Raw genomic sequence first — 23405 nt, 5'->3', positions numbered from 1 at the left:
AGAATAGAAGAAACGTTAATAATTATAATACTTCAGCTGAGCAACTATGTCCGTAAGATATTGACATAATCCTCATGGCAGCAACCTCATCACTAGAAGAGTACCTTGCAGGGGTGCAGTAGATTATCCTATACGTACTAGTTACGACTATAACCCAAATATAATAGAGACACCATTTACAACGACTAAGGAAACGGGTTTTATGCGCTTTCAGTCCTTCTGTCAAACTATTGTCTGTAACTAGGCTTGAAAATAAAGGCGTTTAGTCGCAAGTGAGCTGGATAAGCAACTGCTGACGCACTAGCTGTTGGGCCTTAGCAAATCAGCTAAAAATAAGCATTGTCTCTAAACGAGGCCTGATTTGCCATTCCTTCTTAGAGAGTGTTCCTTCTTTGGAGAACACCAATCCTCTCTCACTTTTCAGCGTCCGTATTGAACGATACAGGGAGTTCGCTAGGTCAGTATGTTGTAATTAATTTTGTGCGCTTCGGTCTTACATTCAGATGGCTTTCGTTGAGGTAAAATAACGTTCGCGACATTTTATTATCGGCACGCAGCAGGACATTTAAACGATGATACAATAAAGGACAGTTTTTGTTGAGGGGCGTAGAGATTCACGCAATGTATGTTTTTATCGCTGGAATGTTCTGTTATTAAATGACAGGTTTCTTTGACACAATGAATATGAATGACGTCAAGCAAAGAGCTTGTGTAGCCTAGGTTGTAAATGATTCATTTTTACATCGCTAATCAAATTTAGAGCTGTCACTCTGTTGGCCCTGGAACCGAAATCTTGTCGAGTTTGTGCCGCACCGAGGACGTGTTGAAATATGATTTTTCATGGGTCCTTAATGACGAACGCAGCAAAGGTACGAGTTTGCGAACCAAAACGGGTAGTCCCACTATTTATCAGTACGTAACATTCTTTGTGCTGTCAAGAAGTGCTTTTATTTCGTTGACATAACAAGGAGACGCTGGATCAACCTTACATCCCAAGTGATAGCGTCCAGACCAACTAATTGCTTGATGATAATTGTAGTTTTACCATGGAAGTTGCTTATCCCACTTAAAATAAAACTAACTTGAATGTTTGCTAACTTCCACTTTATCAACGGCGGAGTCATTCTCATGGCTAGAATTCAATACGTCAATATACCGCAGCCCCGTAGACCTATATAGTGACCATATCTGAGCCGTTTACCAATGCTCACTACAAAGAGATCTGGGATATCGCTGAGGCCGCAGCATCAAAGGAAATACTTATTAATGTCTGAAGTGTACTTGCCTCCGAGGGCAGTAGAGTACTTCAATATCCCGGATGGTTGCATTGCATTATTTGCTCATGCGATTGATTCCATACACCTGCGCGTAAAGAGAACGGCCGTAATATAATATGATGGCACAGAAAAGTAGGCGAATCAGTATGCACCGTAGATTCCATATATCTGCACTGTAAGTCAACGCTAGCTGAGGATCTTACTGATACCGATGAGACTAGACAACCGAGATCTCTATTTGAGAACGCTCGCGCCTTTGAATTCAATCCATTTAGTTTACGTTGCGAACGTTCCCCGCTCGCCACGAAGAATAAGAGAATGACGCATCGTAGATCTTCCGATCACGCCAGCTTTCCCCATGAGAAGTTTTAGGAGGAGCACAACAAGGAATGTTTTGCTCAGAAAACTCTCGAAAACGACGATGTTTCAGACGAATTTCCCGCCACGTGGCCAACGAATGAGGTGCCACGAGTCGGAGATCATTTTGAGAGCCATTTGGCTGGGGTCTGTCAAAGGCGATATTCACACTCTGATTAATGATAGCCTTACTCTATTATACTCACTTGCCAAACCGCAGACCGTAAGGTGTTCACGCCTCGTTAGTCATGCGAAGGCGGAGTTGGCGGGAAAACGCAAGACAAACAGGGTCAGCACACATGATTCTGCTAAATTATCATCCACAGTTCTCGGTAAGCCCGTCGCTCGTTTGTCGGGTGTCCATACCTAATGTTGATGAGAACGGCGCTTAAGTTTATTTTGAACGTTCGCAGAAAACGCTGGCTTGGCTAGTAGGGGGCTCTGGACACGCGACCGTATCAAGATCAAATCAAGAAAGAATTATGGAAAATTGATTTATATAAAAATATTCCATTTCCAACCGAGACCCTACAGACTGCTGCTAGTTTTCATTTGTTTCCACGATTTCCGTTTTCCACGGCTGATCCAAAATGGATGGTTAATAACAGCGAGCAACGAGTGTCTCTGCGGCGCAGGCGGACATATTGGAAAGGACGAATTATTTTCAATTAAAGCAAAAATAAGGCTAAAAAAGTTATGAAACCTTCCTGAAACCACGATAACTTATTTATACATCGAAAGTAGGTCTTTGATAAGCAGAGCCATTACCATTTAGTTATTGATTTCCTGTTTGTATAAAGTAAATTAAGTTCAACGTTATAGGGCTTCGTAGATTTTCTCATTTACGTGATAAAGTCACGCTGATAAATCACAGTATAACAGGTATTATGGCGCGTGCAGCAAAGAGTTCAGCTGTCAGATCATCGTTCGCCAATGCAAGCTTAATTGAAAAAAGTTAACTTTAGGGACGGCCAGCTGTTCAAAGTTGATTCGTGACGACTTATACGTTGAGAATCGAAGTATCGGAAAGTGCAAATATTCGCCAGGGCTTACCTAAACCTGCTAAGACAAAGGAAACAAACGCCGGTCTGAGGTATGTTATCGTAAATTTAGATAAAAATCTTTTTTAGTTCATACGTAAAATAGGAATTGCTGTACGCGACGATCGAAATTGTGCGCCGGTGAATACCAAAGTTGCGAGTTATGTAAGTATGTGAGCTCTCAGCCTTGCCAACTTCCTTGCAGTTCGCACTGGGAGTAAACATGTCCCTCACAGTCTTCCAACATGGTGATCAAGGGCCTTCAATACTTCGTTTTTGCGGAGTTGTGCAGAGCAGTAACGGCGAAAATAATATGACAAAACGCGTCAGAAGACCCTCTGAACGAAGCCTACTGCTGTGTGATACTAGGTTTGCACATAGGTTGGCGCTAAAAATACCTTTCAGTAGCAAACGGTGACGTTTTCGTATCGTGCAAAAGTGCCTCTGACTAGACTGACCTCTAGCGACCGATTTTAGCAATATAAGATCAATTAAAACCGAGCGCGAATCAAATTAGCCATGAGTGTTCGATAAAAAAGTAAGTACCGATTTAAACATCTAAACATATTCCTTTACGAGAAAAATCTTTCAAGATACTAATATGGTATCATCGATTCAAGTCAATTTTGGCCTAATATCTTTTAAGGACTCATATGCCTTTTACGATTTCAAAACAGCTTCGCTCGTAATGATATCTATGAGATTATGCTGATAAAAGTAAAGTGTCATTATATTTTTATCACATATTATTTTATAACAGGCAACAACTCCAACATACGTGGAGGTGCCGATGAGAGTTTCTATCGATCATTCGGAAAAAATCTATTTGTCTGCCCCAACCTTATTTACTAAAGATATTTTATTATTAAGACAACCCTCCATATATATATATATATATATATATATATATATATATATATATATATATATTCTGGCTTATAAGTGCAATAACTACTTGAGAAAAATTAAGGTTTTTTAATTATTATGCTATTTTTATTTCTTTTTTTCTGTTATAGAATATTACATAGAGATCAGTTTTTTAAGCTTATCAGCATTTGCTACTTTCGTACCAGTATAATGGTGAATTCAAATAGGTCGCGTCTGTCCTTAATGGAAGCATCTAACAAGAGTGATTTTAATCATCTAGTCTATTTGGCTTCTATTTGAGGTACCAACGGCGATTGATCCATGTTCACATTATCTATGCGGACTATATATGCTTTTTATGGAAGAAACGAGAAAGAAGAATACTCTCCCCTGTTAGCTTATTTCTGCGGCACATTAACGGCGTGACGTAAGCTTCAGCGACGTTCACCTGGGGGCAAGTTGCTGATCTGCGTGAAGTTCCTCAGGTGTGAGCAGCCTACCAGTTAATGCTTTCCGAGAAGTTTGCCTCGCAATCTCTGTCCCAGTTTTCATATTAGTCTATCCGAAGAATTTTTCACATTTCTGTGCTTTATTCGGGATTCAGTGCAACTATCTCCAGACTCGATCGCTTGAAACAATATTAGCCATGCGATCTAATGGACGGAGGGCCGTTCCAACAACCGATAAAAGTCGTATCGGTGGGTTCTATACTGAATCTCATAAAAGTAATTTTCTCTCAACTTCGTGAATTCCAGTAGAATAGAGCGTATAGTCGCCATAGATTTCCGGAAGCGGAAGTAATGCACGCTTCTCCGTCTCCGACACTATGTGTCTAGTTCGTACCTTTGAGGGTCTAATGTGTCAACAGGCATCGAACGCCATCGTCACATAAATATATATGTGCGTCGCATACGTACATACATCTTTTGTCCTTGTTCGTGTAGGGGGTTCGTCCTCTTCTGGGGTAGTGACTGATTATCGTTTTTAACCATTGACGATTCTGAGCCGATAGAAATCCAGGTAGTCTTCAGGCGAATGACACAAAGCTTGCTTCCCTAACCAAAAAAAAAAAGCAAAAGGTCGTGATAAACAAATTGACGCGGGTATTTCTAAAGATACTTTTCTGCCTTATAAGGTGCGGTCCTGACATGAAATGCTGGATAAGTGTGCTAAGTTGCTCTCCTAGCATAACGTCAGAAACAGGTCTGGAAATGTTTGCTATAAATCGGAGGCGGAAACTCCCGACATCGAAGAGAGATTTCATTCCCGAGAACTGCGTCTGAAGGTGCGTTTCGCTGTTTCGTTCGTAGCAATTACACTTTTCGTTTGCAATAAAAACAAGTACGTTTGGCAGCACAACAACTCTATCGACGCTATGTGAGATGAATGTCATGATTATCATCTTAGCAGCTATCGTAATGAAGTGTGATTTCCGTAAGAGCTTTATAAACGGGACTTGGAAAATAGTCGAACGTATTTATATTGAAGCCTTTATTTCTGCAACGTGCAGAAGAACGAGTACGTACCTACAGCTGTTGGCGTTGACCTTTATACCAGTCGAACAAGGGCGTTCTTTATGTCTACATTATCGACGAGTATGTCGATAGGGCAAATGATCTTCTAACACTTATATGTTGCCTCTTATGATACTGAATAGAAAGCATGTTCCTCATTCGATGCACAGGTTAAAAGTAGAGATAAATCTAAGCGAGTTGCGTGTCCGGTTTATAATGGGTTTTCCAAATGTATGCATCCGGAGGTCGCATACTGTGTCGTTAACAAATTCGTTTATATATCGAAGCACTTACAGGAAGCAAGCATGATGCTGATCTGGAAACAAGATTTTCTAGAAATTTCAATTTTTCCCGAAAACTTTATATATATATTTAATCATATTAGATGCGGTGATCTGATGCAGAGATTTCAGACGCGCAATTTTTGTACAAACTGTCGACACTTGATTGTAAAACAGACATATGGGAATTACGTATGCAACAATATATTTAATAAATACTTTCCTGAACTTAGGTGCCACATTACAGGGAACTAAATGGAAAATGGCAGCGGTCAGATCTACCTTTACGCTGATCGCTTCGTAAGTGAACCAAAGTATTGTATTAAGTATAATAAAAATCCACATGTGTCTTTAGAGAAGGTAGCGCATGCCGAATTTTTCATCATTGGACTGCTTTTCTTCGGACACGCTGTCAGAGATGAATAAACAGTCATTCCCTAAGCGTGTAATTTTCCATTCAGACGGTCAGAATCGAGTGCATAAATCTAGTGATCCAGCGCCTTTGGAACGATATGTCTGAAATTTTTTTTGAAGTAAAAAAATCAGCAGGTCCACAGTCACCGGAGTTTTAAAAGAGGGCTCATGTTGCATCACTGAGATATGGTCAAAATTATCCCAAATCGTAACTTAGCATCTTACTAGAAGGGTAACTTTAATTTCTCACACTATCGATTCAGGTTACTACGATGGTTCTTACCTCTCTCCCCCCCTACCCCCCACCCCACCCCACCACACCAGTAGGTGGGATTTCTAATGCTCTTAATCTTTATTTCAACAAACTTTTCCCACATTGGCCAAATGGTGTATTTTGCCTTCGTTCAATGGCGATGCTCACGGCCCTGGCTAATTGAATAGCATCAGTAAAGGTGGCCTAGAAATGCCTCAAGTGTACTTGAGATTCAGTGTCGAAGATATATGATGGCTTTCATAAGTAGCCATTTGCGAAGGCACAGACTAGTTCGTTCGAACCAGCTTCCGCGCGGCTACATTTTTTTATTTCGATCCGATGTAAATTTATCGGTGAATTGCAATTTTAAGCTGGCTTTCGAATTTCCGATCTGCTATACAGTTCCCTTTCATTCATATAGGAAAAAATTTTAATGCTTGACTAACAACTGAACAGCCCAGGTAGTTTACAGAGTTGACGGAGCGTATTCAGACAGACAATACAGACCTGCTGGCTTCGCAAGCTCTTCATAGATATACAACAACCTTTATCTAGGCATCCGCAAATCTTCTGTAGATCCAAGCCGTTTGCTGACAAAACTGCAAAAAAGGAATAGAAGTCGAAGCATTGAAACAGTGCGAAATATAGACCGCGTCGTAGGCAAGTCTTGAAGACTCGAGCCCGGTCAGATATTTTTTATCTAAAACAAGAGAGCATATTTTTTCACCAGAGCTGTCGTTCTACTTAAAAAAGAAGCTTAATCGGTACTCTGCTAGGAATAACTTATTGAAATTTAGTAGCAAAATGTTACAACCTAAAACGTTTATGTTGCATGATGGTACTGCTGACTCGCAGCTATTATAGGTCTATTAGACTGTCTCTTTAACAAAACGCAAATAATAGTATATATTTATTGAGTTAACTTTGAGTCCGCATTCAGTGTGAACAGGGATCCAAGCTTACTTAAATCATACTTTGGCAGGCAACGAAAACGTTCCCACGAAGTTCGTTTGTTCGTGCGCTTTGTAGCGAGTCGCTGCTATTTCCTGACTATAAATGGTAAAGTTCGAAACATAGCATCAGTGTAGCATTCAAGGCCCGAATCAAAATAACCTCTTTCATTTTTTTATGTATCACATTTATTTATTACTTAGTTATTATTAAGGTTTATCGTTACGCCTGGTAGCATCAATTTGAAAAAATATTCCGTCTACACACAGGCACCAAAACCAATCAGACTGGCATTTTCTTTTGGACAATTAGAATACCTTCTCGCATCTATTTCCACAGGTATATGTCGACGAGGTTCATCAATTTCGTCTCTGAAATTGTCCGTCATAACCATAAAGTGGAACGAAAAGAATAATTATTCCTAGCCCTTATCGGCTTTCCTTTGCCGTCTGCGCTGTATCCAACCTCTGAAGAATCTGTATAATTCATTCTGATACACACGCTGCTATATTGTCTAAGGCAGTAAATTATATCATTGAAAGGTCTGATGCAGCTCATTTGATCAGAAAAATATTGTCCCTGTCCGTGTTTACTGACGCTCTGGCTAAGTGCTTTGAATTAACAATCTACTTCTCCATTTTGCCCGATGTAATAAGACAGTGAAAGACGTAATAGAACATTGAACGGAAGATGTTTTCGGCTCCTGTGAGCAGAAATCTTTAACCTATACTCGGCGTAATTGGACAGCTGTCGTTAGAGGTTCGTTTGAGGCCAATACATGCATAGCTGAAATTGATTCGCAGCAACAAACGTATAAAAATCATTCGGTGGATGTTAAAATAAATGCTTAAAAATTATTTTGATATTATCTTTAATACGAGATAGCATGTGTATCATAGACATGGTGTTCAGATTCTCGGATCAGAAAAAAACCGTCCCTCAAGAGGCTCGACAAAACGGAAGCTGGGTTAAATTCCATCGTGGTTACGGAGGTCTTGAACGCTTAGCTATTATAGCTGGACCGAAACACAGATGAGGGCGGCGAAAAAATGCCTTGGAAAAAGAGCAGTAATACGAGCGATAGAATGATAAGTATAAACCGCGATCGAAGTTGCTAGACGCGGACGGAAGATGGTTAGGAAGTTGTCAATTGACTACGTTTCAATAAGTTAATGAAAATAACTAACGTAGAATTGTATAATATGGAAACTGGTTACAGTTTAACAAGAGCGTTGAAAAGCTTTAGGAGACAGTGAAAAACAGAAATTGTGGACAACATAGGCCTATAAAATGTTATTACGTATGTAACTATTTCTATTATTACGCACAGGAATGTGTGACATAAATCCTCCTTCAAACAGCAGAGATTGGCATAGCGAAGAATGAACATTGTAATATCTAGCAGAACAGTCCTATTGGGAAGCTCAGAAGGAAAAGACGCCAAGCCTCAAAACATCACCAGAAAGCCATTAAGGATCGAGCGCGAGAAAGAGAGAACATAATTTGTGGGCACAGCACAAAAAGAAACGAAGGAATAATTCATAGTGGCGGTAAAACATGTTATTACGGAAAAAAAAACGACTCGAATAAATAAAAACTAATTGCAATCGCGACGGAATCCGTACCCCGTTGCAGTGTACTTAAAATATGCAGAACAAATCGTTGAAAGCGACGAGGAAAAAAATGTTGAATTCGGACGAAATGTCATAGTATACATAAGTAAATGCTCTAAACGCAGAGAAGAACTTCGACAGATACTGAGTGTTTTTCCAAAACAGGAGCAGGATTTGGGGAGTTTTCTTTTAAGATAAGATACGCAATGTTAATATTCTCAAAGTACATTGGCACAACGATAACATATATTAGTAAAATGGATACGCTCAAATAAGTAGCAAAAATAACAAGAGTAAGCTTACTTAAAGCTACAGGTATAGTATGAAACCATTATAGTTTTTAAAACATTCTGAGGTCTTTAGGGACAAAGGGAACACGAAAATAGATACTGAAAAATGCAGTAATAATGCAGACTTGCGCGGCCCCATTCAAAATAAGACATCTGGGAAGTAAAAATCGATTTGTTTGATAATCTAATTAATGGCATTATAATCAGTGTAACAGGTCTCGTTCTAGAAAAATCTATTACGTACGGAATAACTTTATCTGCTCCGTTGAGAGAAAAAGACACTCACACCGAATTGTCGGCAGTAAAATGTCTGTAAACTTTTTATGGTAACAAATTTACGATCTTGCCCAGAGTTACCATTTGAACGCAAACGAACACCTGCCGCCGTAGACCAAACACATTAAACCGATATCGGTGCATATTCTACCTTTCTAGATTTCTCATTCTTAACTTATTCAAGATTCGAAATGTTTATAAGTAGTGAACTATTATTTGTCTTCAACTTTTAACTTTCATCTACAAAGCTGACTGCTGATTTCTTTTTAATTAGTCAATATTAGTGTGCCCGATGGGTCTCACGGTCATTAGCTAGGCTAGCTAGAAAAGGCTTTGATTTTTGGAGTTTTGAAGCGCAGGCGATAAGAACTTTATGAAAGAAAGGTTAGAGATTTTATATGAGCCAGAAAGGAGCACTCTGTAAGTAAAAATGCTGAAAAGAAGAGGGGAGCAAAAAACGGGGTAAATAGACGGTATAGCCATACTGGCTTTAGGAAAAGAAAGTATAATGCAAAGCAATATATATGAGCAAATAATATTATATTATTTTGAACCGGTGTCAAAAAGTCAAATAAATAAAATTGCGATCAGCAAATAGCGATTAAAGCTCTCAGGTGCTCTATAGGTAGGACTTGAGTACTGAAGACAAGGTGTCCTATACGCTGTTTTCCTAAAATAGTTAAAACTGTTTGCAAACTGTGAAATAGGTTCGTTAAGGCTCGACACTGTAAAGGAGAAATACTAGGAAATAAACTATCAATTAATAACATACTATGATCAATTAAATCACAGAACTTAAAATCAAGGAAAGCTTTCATTTTTAATTTAAATGTTTTGAGGTTTACGTCTATTACTTAAGTATGTAGTTTCTTCTCAATATAGTTACGGTCTGATCTGTGCTTAGGCAAACACTTGTCTCTACACGTAGTTACGTCACGACTACATTATCCCAAAGACAACACGAATAAAAAAGGCATTCTATAAAAATAGTTGCAGATAAAATGTATATAATATGTCGTTCATAAACATCTACATATCAATATGATTAAATACTCCGTGTAGTCCTAGCAATACACAGTTTCTATTATTTTCGGGCAATATATATATATATGTATATATCATTAAATAAATATCGGTAAATATATTTACGCTTTATTCATAGGCAAGATACTGGCCTGACCTATGTTACATGCTCGAGTAGTATAAAACTTCAAACACTGTGTGTTTGCTAGGTGAGCTCAACACTTCTCGATTTGTGATAGAACACATTTTTAATATTCTTCGGTTAGGTGTCAAAACGCACGTTCCGTTTTTTCGCACGTTTATTAGGGTGTAAAACACGCTTATGCCAATGGACGAATCCGTATTAAGCCAGTGTGGCACCTCCGAAACTGCTGTTATAGTAAATGTTCATTAAGACCCACACGTAAAAATATTCGGCAAAAGTCTTAAAAAAACATATTTGACCTTGGCACAGGGTAGCGTTATGGACTTATAGAAGTTATAGTTTGCTCCCAGCATAGGTTCCCACTCGAATATAGCCAGCCCTTACACTCAGTTTGCAAGACAGTTAAACTGATCTAAACTTATGTTACGTACGGTTACGTGGATAAGTAGGAGCGTCTTAGGCACTTGCTTCTTGTAGCACCTTATCATGAAGTCAGCGACGCCCCTGATACTGAGAGGGATGTTTTTCTAGTAGCAACGTTGCATGCTCATTACCGATTCATCATACAGTCTCTAGGTCTGTATTCTTCAAAGCGACCTATTGACTGTCAGACAGAGAAAGAGGTATCGAGCTATTGTAAGATTGTAGGATCTCGGCTTTGTAGTGAAAATGGTGGTTTTCAGGTCGAGCTTTTCCAACTTTGCCTGGTTGCGACTAATTAGTTCTTCTTTCAGCCGCGGCAGTATAAATGCAGCACAACAAAAACACGCAACGGAATGACGGCTCCAGTAAAGCGTATCTCAAAGCGATTTTGACTACTCTATCGTTCAACTCGTTCAAACTATGCCAGCCTGGTCGACTACACACACTATAGGCACGACTTTTCTAAAGATAGCTCAAACCGAGTTTCATAAGTGAATCATGCATTAAGAATTGGTTCCTGGTGTCCATCCAGCACGGTAACACCACCCATAAAAAGTAATCATATGCAGGAACGGCGGTAAGCGCGACACATCAGTAGGCAAACATAGGGTGCTGTTACCCCGGAACCTAGAACAGAGAAATAATCCGGCACGCGTAATTCCGTACCTACGCTGCTCAATCAACTTTGCTTTCTTAACCAGCGGGCCTAGCATGAGGTCTCGTCATTCCGCTTTTAATCAGGTGTATTTTCAGCTTGTCGGAAACTCGTTCAGTCATATAAAATCTCTTAGCCTTATTTTCGCGCAGAAAGCCAACTCCTTCAGGAGCGCAAGGCCAATACTTCTTCATTTATAACAGGCCCTGATACGGGCAAGTAGCATTAAAACTTTGAACAGGAGTCGTTAAGATAATTAGTCATTCAAGAAAACCTATATATGGCCTGGCGATTAGCAGAGGGTGGTAGTAGTGAGCAGGCGCGCTAAAAATAATTTTCGACTCGTCCTAACCGTATCGTATCCTGTTTCGAAGGTGTCATTTACGTTTAGGAATATCCTACCCCTTCTAATATAGGCGAGCGTCATCATAAAGTAAGCATCTGGTTCTAGTAAATAGTCTTACATTCGAAGATAGAATGTGATGGTAACTGCTTGAGACCAACCATGCCTCACGAATGTAATTTCTGTAACAAGATGTGAACTTGCCAAAAATCAGACCCAAATTCCGGAAAAAATTTGTTTGGAAACGTCATCGGCACCTGCCCGTATCTTTGGATATAAGTATGTCACTATATATGAAGGGACAAACATTAGATAAGTTTAAGGGTTTAGTTAGGGATCACTTGCAATCGGTTATTGTAATTAGTCGAGCACTGGCTTCACGAGAACCTTCTTCCTCTACGATGAGTAGCATTCCTCTTGTATACACCAACAGGAACTTGTGGACGCTATGAGATAAGACAACCTTCGACCCAAACCGAAACAAACGTAAATCATGTCCTGCGTCATAAACATACATGATCGACCAGGCAGAATGCGCATTGGATATTTAGGTAGCAGCTTTAAGAATCACAAGATCGTGCACAAGTAACGTGTATAGACGCTGCTGGCAGAGCTGTCTACGCGTTCCAATCCCACCGTATTAGCGCATAGCTTATGACGCGTCTTCAAATTGCTGCCGCATTTTTTGAACGCAATCTTAAAATGCCTGAGAAGTTTGGTTTCTTCTACGAATACCACGGTTGTTGTACCCAATACGGTTAAACAGCTTCATCAAGGCTGAAGTGACGCGAATTAAGCGGGCAGCATAGTCAGATTGCAGTGCAAGCATAATCTTATTCACTTGGAACATTGACCTTACTCACTTTTGCACTGCGAGGGCGGGAGGGAGGTAGTATTAATAAAACCAGGAACTCGGGACAGTTCTCCGGGCATAGTTAGGGCGCAAACTCGATGGTACTATCGAAACTTAATCCCAAAAGCTTCAGTTCCCTCATCAGGACAGCGCCATCCGCTAAAGGGGTCACTATAAGGGCAAAGGCCTGGTAGGCAATCTCTAGCGCTTAGTCCGATCACTTTTGTTTGAGTTTCGTCGCAGTCTGTGTTAGTGTAACGGAAGTAGTCGGCATATTCCGCTAACTGAAGCCCGTAATTGTACCGTACAGTGAGGTAGCTTGAAGGAACCAACTGGTCTCTCGGAGTTTTCAAAGGTCCGCTTAAAAAACTGGCACTTAGCATTTCATGCTCTATCGGACATACATTACGCAATTTCATGAGGATTTCACGTGGAAAGAAACAATTTTCGATGTCTAGCTTACCAGCTACGAACCCGTTTACGCTCTTCATTCCCGACGGGCCCCGGTACACTACTAAGCCAACCGGCTACATCTACTCTACCGCGTAAGACCCACGGCCTCGAGTTAGGACCTTTCACTGGTACCGTCCGCTCATGGCCTCTTCTCCCTTTTCTACCGGACGGAGATGACCAGCGAATAATAAGCTTTACCCAAGTGCATTGGATTAGGTGGGCATAAACGTGTGTTAAACATTTGCCCTCTGAATGGTGTTATCTGACAAACCAAACGCACGCGGGTTATAGGCATTGGCAAAGCTCTGAATCATGTTTTGTTTTCGTACGTTAAACCCTACGTTTCTGCCGAATGGCCGATGGGTGGTAATTAACTCTTCCCGGCCGGCAAAAAGATTAATGGAAGAATATTAAAACACCATTTAAAGCTGAATACCTAGCGATGAAATTTTTAGTCATGACAGGTGCCATCGATGGAGAGTTCGAGGGCATAAATTAGTTTACGAAGTTTTCAGTCGTGCCACTGCTACTCCGCAAGAGTCGTAAGTAGACATATAATAATACTGCAAGGGTTCTATCTTCGTTTTTTAATAGCAGAATTGGAGTCAAGCTAGCGGACAACCAGGTCTCGCTCTTTTATCTCCGGCATATTTTTGCGGGTAGCAAAAATAACTTTACCATGCAACTTTCATGGTAGGTGGAAAACTTCTGTAGCAAGTTCGTAGAACCTTTACAAATCTAGAACATAGCTCGTCCGCGGCTCTAGAAAGCAGGAAATAGCAGAAACGAATGTATTAATTAAAAGTCGGTGCTAAGATTGCAAGTTAATTAATACCTTGCAGTTCGTATGAAGAGCTGTTATAAATTAGTCAGTCTTAGATCTGCGACTTGGTTGAGAGGTAGGTAATTGGAGCTTTCTAGTTCCGTAAGTTTTACAGTGGCCTTGACGCGAAACAGCTTGAAAACCAGATAACGGTGCTTGATCCACTTCGCAATAACTCTTGCCTGAATGAACCCTAAATGACAGGTCCAAAGTCCAATTATAGATTTTACAATGAAAACCACGGTTAGCTTGCTTAACCTGCCTAAAGCCATGCGGAGAAACCTGGACCAGAGATTGTTTTTGTCCAGGCCGTGTCTTTAAGAACGCACCTTTCGAAGGCCACGTGAGCTATCATCGGAACAAGCAGTCGACGACTAAGGGCTAAGCCGCAACAGCCTAAAGCAGCAGAATGATTCTGAACGCATATGACAGTCCCACAAAAGCCACCAGACATGACTTACCTCTCAGGGTCATGGTAAATAATACCGTCGTTTCTTGTGCTCGCCTTTTGCGGGCTCTATGAAGCTCGTCGCGGTTACAGCATTTAAAAGATTGAAAGAATTTATCGGACGCGGCAGCCAACTGTTCGATTAGCTTGTGATCAGCATAACGGCGGAGACCAGCAAACAATGCACAGATAGGCGCCTGCAAGCGCCATATATGATTAAAGCGGCCGAAGTGTTAGCACCCATCCCATTTCCGCACTTCATGCAGAGATAAGTTGAAACGAAAGCTCGTGTATGTTTACAAGCCCTATCGTAAAAACCTCTAAGTAAAGTGTACTTCACTCTGGCGTCTTTGATAGAGAGGCTACGTGGAGTTTACACCGCAGTAATAGTAACGGGAAAGAGACTCTAGTGCAAATGCTTGAGAGATTCCCCCCTCCCGCGGGGCAATGCCGGCATCGTAGTAGCGCCAATTTCAAAATTTTTCTGGTCAGCAATTGCCCGTGAACGTTGGTTTCGCCCACAAAGGTTAGTTTCGAAGGTTTGTACGTCCATACAAAGGAAACCGCATGCGTGAACTGTAGCAGCACTACCCTTCTGGCTGGGCGCCTCCATACTTTATTTTCTGAACGATCCTAACGGGGCTGACATTTGTCGGAATAATTGTCCGAGCCCTAGACAGCGCCGTAAGTCACGAATAACACACCAGTCTCTAACACCACAAGGCCTTCCCTGGTGACAGTCGTCATCCGGCATCCACAAATGACCTGTATTCCTAAATCACAGTCGAAATACAAGAATCCCCTGGCATCATGGGCCACGGAATGTACATAAACTGGATCGGTCACTGAACGCAAGCTTTCTAAGATAGCTTTTCACTGCAAAATATATCACCAGTGTAAGTCTATGCTTAGCCGTTCCCGGCAACAATAGCATCCTATGCATTACTTCAGGTGACCTATGTACAAAGTAATGTAGCCGAAGATTTCGACCGAGACGGCTGGCTGTGAGCAGGGACAATTATTGCTCCATTCGCAAGCAACTAGCTACAGAGCGTCAAAACTGACTAAAGAAATCCAAGTTTTTTTCGAGAAATAGGCCCACGTTACTTCGTTGCAAAATAAGAGATTTTGATGCCCTGCAGGCTTTCGTATCGTAAGTATTTTTCTCTAAGAGAAATTTACATTGATCTATGTTACGGTGTCTGTTGGCGTCCTTGTTAAGTCCATGGACGCAGCTTTCGTAAGTCGAAAGCGAAATGCTTGCAGTAATTTGCTTTACATGGATAGCGATTGATAAACTGCGACGTAGACGATCAGGTATTTTTAACTCGTAGCGCAAATTAAGGTGAAACACAGAGTAGATTACAAGGTCAACAATGAATATGGAACCTATGCACATTTTTAGTAATTACGGTGTTTGATTTTGAACAGTGTGCTTTTACTCGTACCATCGTACGGCAGCAATGATGAGCTTTACAAAGATTGACCGGAAAAAGCACATCTAAAAATAACTCAGGTTCTGTTTACGTTTACGTACAGCTACGACATTGCATTGAAAAACGGATTACATTTTCAGCATACAGACACCGCGAGGTTACCTCAGACTGAAAAGTGGGTGCTGGCACTAGTCAGTTTCACCGTCTATAGGTTGTTTGTGGTGGCTATTCTTCCATTAGAAATCGGCTACGTATGGCCTGCTATTTGTGCCAGCCTGAGAAGCTCCGCCTGTGTACGTGAGCTGGTGTGCGAACGAAATTCTAAACGGTAACGAAGTGACGATACTGTGGGGTTTAAAGTAGATGGGGGTAAGCAAAAGAGAGGGAGTGCGAGGAAAAGAAGTTAGCGAAGCTACCTGCTTTATACTGCTCGACGTTAAAGGAGAACGAAATCTGATCCAGTCGGTATGTTCGGGCCTGCCGGGTTCACGCCATGAAAAAGCCTCAGTAGATGAACCAAAAACGTCTTAGATAACTAGACGTCAACATACGATTTTTACCATTTGACTCGACTTCTCTCTGCCCCATTCTGAGTGCTATATCGGCACCCTTCCTCAATTCGTTCTTCGCCCATTTTCGTAGCGCCGACGAAGATCAAAACCGCTGACATTTCCTCGGAGCGACGTAGCCGCCCGAAGCTGTTCAAATCCACAGTAATATAGCCTGCCCAGCTCCAGTGTCAATGAGGTAGGCAGCAAGTCCCGAGGCGCACCAACCGTACTTATGCCATTAGCAGCGCGGATCACGTACGCATCGTCGAGAGTCGGTTAAAAGCAGCGTTAAATTGAAATGCTTGAGATCAGTAAGACTCAGGCAGATGTACATTGATATAACCGTAGCAGTAACAGCACAAATAGAACCAGCAAACAGAACGAAATAGGCAAATGGAACCAGTACAGTGAGGTGGATCAGCAGAGATAGACTGAATGCACCAAAGTTTCAATAACTCCACTAAAAATACCAGGAAAGTGCCTTTATCTGGGCCAAGTTTCATTTTGGCCATTTTTCTTTTTTAAATTTTTCTATAAGTTTTGAGCTTTGCTTGTGCTGATATTAAGCCCTTGGCACGACCCTCGAATATTCTAAGTCGTGAATTCAGAGAACTGGCCACTTCTGTTTCAAAACAAAAAGGGGGTTAACGTATAGGAAAAGGAAGTACTGGTTGGCCTTCGGCAACGAAGTGTTCAGGCCGGACATCCCCGATTGATATGTGCACGTAATGTATGCAGACGTCAGATAACGGGTGAGAAACTCATAAATAAGGTCTGTTGGCTTTCCTATACAAGTCGACGGGTGCGTATCACAGCTTGCCAACTGTTTTAAGAAAGATACATGGTACACCAATGGCACGAGCCTCTAAGGAACTTAAGATATGTGTTTTGAAATTAAAAACGCGTAAGATAGATAATAGGAAGCGAAAACGTAAGTAGGGAAAGCGCAACAGCTACACAGAAGCTCTCAGGGGTAGAGGCATGTTTGTGACAGAATATAATTCACATTTTCGTTAAGCTAGACCCAAAGAAGGCTCGATAAGGCTATTTCTGACCAAATGCCTATTAGGGCGTAAAGCTAAAAGGGCTAAAAGACAATCATTGGCAAGGACCTTAGGAAAACAACGAGGAAAAGCGTGCTTGCCTCTGTGATCGTAACATAACGATAGGAGTTTAAAGGAACTCCTCTTTTCTCGTACAACATCGTACATAAAGCCAAAGTCATCTTCAGCGGCACACAGCGCCTAATAAAACGTTACATGAATGTTCAGAAGGGCAGAAATTATTACCCGTCTATAAATTCAACACATCGTGCAATAACGTACGATGTGTTGAATTTAAGGGTTGAATGAAAGGGAGAGAAGAGGTAAAAAAAGAGAACGATTAAGTTACAAGTTAGTACGCTAACGTTAAGTAAATATGGCATCAATCATAATAGAATATGGAGCTTCATAAGTAATATATGAACGACTTAACTGTGTGCGTTTAATATTTTACCACTAATTGGTCGCAAACAAGCGGCATAGTACCGTTTGGTGTACGACCATTTACGCAATGTGCAATAATATTGTATTTATAGTTTCCAAGTGTATAGCAAATGGCGTGATAGAAATCGTGAACCACGTATCTCTTAATACCGTGTTGATTTGTTCCTCGGTTGTGTTCACAAGTCGTGCTCTTCATTGTTATCGTGCACTATAAGACTCAATAAAACTTAATCATTTCTTCCTTTGAACTAGTCTTTAAACCGGCGAAATTCTTGCTCTGCCAATGGACTGATTTGTTGTGTCAGTCACTTAGTAAACAGCGGCGTCCCATAGAGAAGGTAGACAAGTCCCGTCCTTAATCGATCGTTGATCCTTAAAAGGCAACTTTGTTACGCAGGAATCACGCGACAGAGATTACGAAGCTTAGTTCACCGACAACCGTATCCAAATTAAGATAACTCTACAAATGCTGTTGTTGAAAATGATTTAACTAACTCTTTCGTTCTGGTATCTTTTATAGCAAATTGCTTTAACTTTAAATACGTTTGAAGCTAGCATGCCGAAAGAGGTATCATAAAGTCCTGTCCTGACAAACGTCGTGTTTTTCAAAACACAGAAAATGTGCCCTCCTTTTTTTAAGCGTATGGTGCTTTCTATAAAAGGCCAAATTGGATCGACTACTACCTTTTCTGATCTAAGGTAGCAAAATGCCGCTGAGAATTGTTAGAGTAGATGAATGCAGTTTGTTACCTATAACAATACACAATGTGCTGAAACAGTTTAGTATAAGTCGCTTCACTATAAAACGCACGTCTTTGCCGTACAAGGGTACAAAGTTCGCCACGGAGTCCAGACTTTATCTCATGTTTATATGAAGAAATCGTGTGAAAGTTATTGAACAGAAACAAATCGGGAATATACATATATATATATATATATATATATATATATATATATGAGTATGCATTTTCAAATGGATGTAATTATTTATCATGCAGAGAACAGAAACTCAACGTATAGCAGCTCTAACGGTCCTCGTATTAGCGCAGCCGGAGTAACTAAATAGAAAGAAAGACAGCGGGAAAGCCATTTACGTTAACATAAATTTTAGTAAATATAAAGCCTTACTGTCCAGTGAATTGCAGATCTATACGATCATTTTCCAGTTGTTCTGAAAAACACGCTTAATTTACGTCTGGCTGTCTTGATGTACAAATATAAAAAGAGGAACCTTGCACACTATATGACACAAAAGCACGGGACACGTGCGAAATAAAAAAGAAGACGAAGTGAAGTTTGTTTGGATTACAAATGCCGTATGTAAGCAGGCCGTATGTTGACCTCTTCCCATGCAGGAGGAACATTTCCTCATATGCATTCATTGTTGCCGGTAAAGAAAAAAATTACTAAACGTCTAATGTCTACAAGGAAATACTACGAACTATTAACCACGTCATATTTGCGTCGCTCAGTTTTTAAGGCGTATTTGGCCGGTTTTCTTAATAGTCAACTTTAACGAACAATTGTTATATGAAGGCCTGATCTGGCCAAACAAATGGTTTGATTGAAAACTAATCAGAGGTATTAGTTGTAAAATCTGGCTGCTGTAATGCGCTGCTTATTACGTATGAGCAGCCCCGATTATCCAGGAAACACCCCCTGGAACCCTGCTGGCCAATAAGAAATTTTGGGAACCCCGTTTCTTTTTCAATTTATACAATGGCTGTTTATCGGAAATATAGTCGCAGGGAACATCTACTCTTACTCGACATCACATCTCTATTCTGAAGACATCATGATGTACGCCTCGAGGCTTATCACTACCAGCAATACTCTACGATGCTTTCTTCAGTTTTTCTACAGACAGTTGCAATACATCAATAAATGACACATGGCCATTTTTATTGGCTTAAATCGACCATTGGCTATGATATAATTCCGTCCGGTTCTTAAAAAAAGAGTTACGATAACAATATTACAACATGAAAGCAAGTAGAACAGGCATTGTAACTGTGATGCTCTGCCGGATATACCATGCATGTACGTACAAACCTTTACCAATACTACATGCGTAAGTGAGCCGCCAAAACAGAAACACTTAAACTGTTATTATGATCATCATCATCATTATTAGTATATTAGCGAAGCTAGAAGATTCGTCTATACACCGATATATTATAAGCCGCTGTGTGCTGAATCAGCGAAGGTCCGCGTAAGGCACGTACAGCAAGTAAGTAATCGTAATATCATCCGCTCTCGTCAAGACTACTTACGAGGACGATGGCAGTTCACTAGGCCGAGTGTCGTCAGCCACCACTGTACCGTATCATTCTGTGCGTAGTTTACCTGCGACTTTTTATACTAGGATCTCAGCTAGTTAGATCTGTTTGACATTTCGATGTCCGCCAGGAAAGAAGACCAGACGTCCTTGATCCTGGACATAGAAGCGGTACGTTCTTCTATAGCATATGGTAAGGTTGTAATCGAGTTACGAAGCTACTTTTTACGAACACGGTTAATGGCCTCCTAGTGAAATTGACAGCAAATACTTTAGCTTTTTGAATACAATCGTATGTCCACATAGATTCGTAAAGGCGTAAGTATTATAGGTCGTACCCCTCTTTTCGCTCAAGGGAATGTGACATACCCATCTAAAAGGGATTACAGGAGCGGTGTATTATGAAAGCTCAACAGATCCAGGGCCTTGGCCTGCGAATGACTCTGCAAACGGTTGAGTTGGTTTCTATTAAAGGAATGTGTGTAGTCTAGTATATCGGGCATCTGGTATTGATGGGGACCCCTGTCGTCGAAATCAGACACACTATATAAAAGAGTAAGGGAAAGAGTTTATTGTACGCTTACGAATGAATTGGAAATTAGGCAACGCAAAGTTTCTCTGACTTACTGATGTTTTTTTCTGACAGCTCGTGAAGATTTTTCCTAATTTGAACACATTATCCTATGCAGCTCATGTACACTTAATAAGCAGGAGAGGCGCTTCCGATAGATATGAAGCGGCTACGGCTTCGGATCAGGGAGGTTTCGCAAATGCAAGATTTAAGTTCGAGCTCGATACGATTCAAGGGATCAGTGGCGACTATTGAAACGGTGGTTTGTAGCATCAAACAAACGAACGGTATGCCACGAGATTGGCTTGGATCATGTGAGCCGGGAGGTTTACTGTTTGAAGGGAGTGGCCATAGAAATTCAGTTGCGCTAAAAGAAGTTACGCAGATCATTAAAATAGTGTTTTTAAACAAATCGATCGGTTCTATATGCATTTTTGATATTTAGATGTTTATCTAATATTTAAAATATACAAACACTAGTATTATAGTTAATATACGCCTTTAATTACGTTGAGAAGAACACATATGGAAATCGCCTTTGACACGTAAAGCTGCACGGTTCAATAACAATCATCAGGCAGCTGAAAAGGCAATAATAGACAACGATAGGTTTTTATGTATTGAAAAAAACATGAAACAAATGACACAACAGCAGATCTAGTAGTCGGTATAGCAAAGCAAAAACACAACAACCAAATGTCGACAATCGAAATATTGCCCATTATTGATGAAGGTATCTTTTAAAAATCTTTTTTAAGTATACAGTTTATTAATGTATGCGCTACCATATTGCCACATGCCTGTACATACTGAAGATAACTAGAGTTCCCTCAAACAGATGCTGTGACTTCGCCCGACTATATGCTCGCACCCCCTGCCCATTTACGACTTCTAACAAGGTAAGATTTTGAGTGTATCTCAAACATTTTTTCATAATACGGAATGAGAGCTTTGATAATCATGCACGTACTGCACGCTTGTACAGAACTAATTAATGCTTGGATGGATTTGCATAAGCAACTGGTTGCAAGTATTCATCATGAAGACAAAAGAAATCTACGGAATCGGTCGCCCAGTTAATTCCGTCTATATGTAGGCAGGAGTTCCATGACGTTTGCAAGCAGGCCTTCATTCTGTTCGATTGTTTCGAATAGCGACCCGAAAGGCTGGAAAGGGATACTCATGTTGTAAGTGGTAATTCAGTGTTTACTGATTAGGTCTTAGGTTGGACATGGAAAGGTTTTTTCGTTTTTCAATCGAAATTCGAGCGCGCCTTTGAATAAACGATTTTCCTAAAAGCATAAAATCATTCTAGAGAGTCTCCGCGCTTTTCACTGAAAAACGGCACATTTTTCTTCTTCTGTTATTTATTGCTTGTCGTTAGTTACGAATTTTTTTCCACTTTTCTATTAAATGATGAATGTTGTCTTGCTTATGTCTCGAGTTTTAGGTTCGGTGTCGCTGTTAGGCACTCCGTTAAATGGCTGGCTTCCAACACGGAGCGTATTGTGTGTTTGTGCCGGGGTTCGAACCCAGACCGCTACATGTCTCTAAGATTAGCAAACGGAGACAAAGGTAGCGAATTTTATCTCGAAATGTTTTAATTATGCTCTGGGTCGATTATCTACGTCACACTGCGTGAAAGAGATTGCCCAGTGAAGTCCGTGGACGCAAGATCTAGTAAATATAGGCAGTGCAACAACGATCGTGACAGCAGCTTTGGCAATGACTGCCGTGTGTAACATGAAGTAAGATAACCTGACTTCGTTTGTCGGATCCTTTCCCTTGAAGAATCTGGTTGATCCGATGTACTAGGCCACATAAACGTAACGATTAAATGTTTGATTCGTCGAAAACAATACCCCGTGAGCCTAGCCCCCCAGTCTTACCAAATGTAAACCATAACCTTGTTTAGGTAAAGATCTGGTTGGACCTTTGGCTTTGATTTCTCTCCCAGGATAATCCATTTCCATTTCAGATTTATGTTGCCATATAAACCCTATTTCTCATCTTCGGTGAGAATTCCTTGCAAAAATTGATTATTATCGGGATTGGATGAGATACTAAGATGCAGTGTAAATATTTTACTCCTGGTTGGATTCGCCGAGACAACTGGCAGGAAGCGTGGATTTGAAGATCACGGTTGGCAGTCATTAGCGCAACAAAGTGGTGCATCCCGCATCTTTAGTGTGAAACGTCGCGGCTGGCGGCGAGAAAGCGGTAAAGGCAAAAAACGGGCACAAGATGCAGCAATAGGTAATGAAAGGACTATAGGCCTTTCTTCAGTCTAACATGTGTTCAGCTGTTATTTTTTGACATGCATTTCTTTCTGTGTATACAGCCTTTTTGTTCATGGGCACGGTTTAACATTGCTTTTCTATTACCTATTACTGCGTATGTTTTGATGAACTTTCCGAAGCTTTTTTTGTTGGTCTTTGCGCTTTCTCTCATTGAATGGCTTTTTCGTTTTCAGGTCGAAGGACGACGCCATACGCAGATTCTATAGGAACAACAGTTCTAGTAGCATTTGCAGATGAACTTGCATTAGACGCGTCTGAATAGGGAGTATTGAAACTATTCGAAAGAGCGCAGCCTCAGGCAACGGAGAAGGGGCAATTATAAGAACTACTATAACATAAAGGTAATTTGAACATAATTTGTGATGATCTGGTAACTAATTGTGCTGATAGGGCCCTCACAAGTAGGCGCTAGATGGTGGGTCAAATGATGAACAGGGCCAAGGGAGTGCACTTCTAATATCCAGGTAAAAAAGAAATGATCTA

The 23405-nt window shown here is 40.7% G+C and overlaps 1 protein-coding gene and 1 long non-coding RNA gene across 2 annotated transcripts in view; one reads left to right on the top strand and one right to left on the bottom strand.

The window, feature by feature from the left end:
• Positions 1–23405, bottom strand: part of LOC147757920 (uncharacterized) — a 65431-nt gene that overhangs the window by 6044 nt on the left and 35982 nt on the right. The gene's annotated exons all lie outside the window — the stretch shown is intronic.
• LOC111243827 (uncharacterized) overlaps positions 1–23405 on the top strand; it is a 145374-nt gene that overhangs the window by 102002 nt on the left and 19967 nt on the right. Inside the window, exons 6-8 of the transcript XR_015320150.1 lie at positions 21461–21521; positions 22073–22878; positions 23096–23263. The gene's annotated coding sequence lies outside the window, so the exon portion shown is untranslated. The remainder of the gene's footprint in view (positions 1–21460; positions 21522–22072; positions 22879–23095; positions 23264–23405) is intronic.

Source organism: Varroa destructor, unplaced genomic scaffold, assembly GCF_002443255.2.
Source record: "Varroa destructor unplaced genomic scaffold, Vdes_3.0 BEIS01000002.1, whole genome shotgun sequence".
Lineage (NCBI taxonomy): Eukaryota > Metazoa > Arthropoda > Arachnida > Mesostigmata > Varroidae > Varroa > Varroa destructor.
This window is presented reverse-complemented; position numbering and strand designations above follow the sequence as displayed.